This window comes from Penaeus monodon, chromosome 32, assembly GCF_015228065.2.
Source record: "Penaeus monodon isolate SGIC_2016 chromosome 32, NSTDA_Pmon_1, whole genome shotgun sequence".
Lineage (NCBI taxonomy): Eukaryota > Metazoa > Arthropoda > Malacostraca > Decapoda > Penaeidae > Penaeus > Penaeus monodon.
The window spans coordinates 16,459,781-16,460,982 of NC_051417.1; the positions used below are offsets into that span (position 1 = coordinate 16,459,781).

Here is a 1,202-nt window from a genome sequence, read left to right on the forward strand (position 1 = left end):
AGATTGCTCCTTTTTTATCGAGACATATGCATTTCTTTGATGAGAAAAACATGCCTAAATATCATTCATCTTTTATGCCTGGACTTGTCTTTTTTATTCTTTTTTTTGCGTGTGTGTTTTTTCTTGTTCCCCCACACATTTCTTTTTTTTCGTATTATTTTTTAAATATTATTGTACGCCTATAATCTAGTCTTCACCATTTACACGCTCTCTGCATTCAAAAAGGCAAATCGCATGCGGAGTTCAGCTTTTTGCTTTTTTCCTTTTTTTTCTATTTTCTATTATTCGCCAAGGCAAAAAGCGGAGGAGCGAGTTATCGTTAGCGTTTTCATGTTTACATAAAGAATCCTTTGGGCGCAGTCATAACAGGGGAAGCACGCACAGTAAGTTCACATTCCCAACTCCACGAGCGTAGTTGTCGTTTCGCCAAGAGATGGCACCACATATCCATATCTATTGTTGTCTTTATTGCTTTTCGGCCGCGTGACCAAGACTCCTTCCTTCAGTTGCCAGATTACTTGACCCCGACCGCGATTTTTGTGCTTCTTGTTTTTCTTCTGTTTTATTCATTTCATTATCGCAGAATGAACGTGAAGCATTATACTTTTTTTTTTTTCTAAAACATTTCGCTATGAAGAACTCGCCAAATAAATCAAGCAATTGAAGGTATACATACCTTTCATGGCACTACATGAAATATTGATTTATGTGTTTCCCAGCCTCTCCCGTCAATTCAGGGTGCGCAATACTCATACGACCAATGTTATGTCGGGGTAGATCATATTCATTACAACCGCATATCATCGTTAATATTCCTCTTGGTTCTGCCCATTAATCTTCCCATGGAGACACGCATACCAACAGATGGTGCTGCTGGGGAACGGCAGACTTAGCTTTGCCATAAACTATTATTATTATTTTCCTTTTCGCAAGAACGCGGAACTTCATATTTCCTCCGGTTGGAAATTGTATAGAATTTTATTTATGAAAACGTGTGCTCTTTTTCGGCATTCATTGAGCACTTTGTTTAAGATGTTTTATATTTCTTAATTGTTCCCCTTCAGCTTGTCACTATAGCGAGGAACAGAACTACCTGGCATCGTGATGAGCGTTATTGTAAGGAATTAACCATTTGAGAAATTTATTGACATTATGCATATCTAACAAAGAAAGAGAAATAAACTTGTGAACATAGAGCAATA

General features: G+C 37.4%; 1 protein-coding gene across 1 annotated transcript in view; it reads left to right on the forward strand.

Annotated features, from left to right (window-relative positions):
• Positions 1 to 1,202, forward strand: part of LOC119593571 (mucin-19-like) — a gene marked incomplete in the record, with an annotated part of 28,776 nt that overhangs the window by 17,766 nt on the left and 9,808 nt on the right.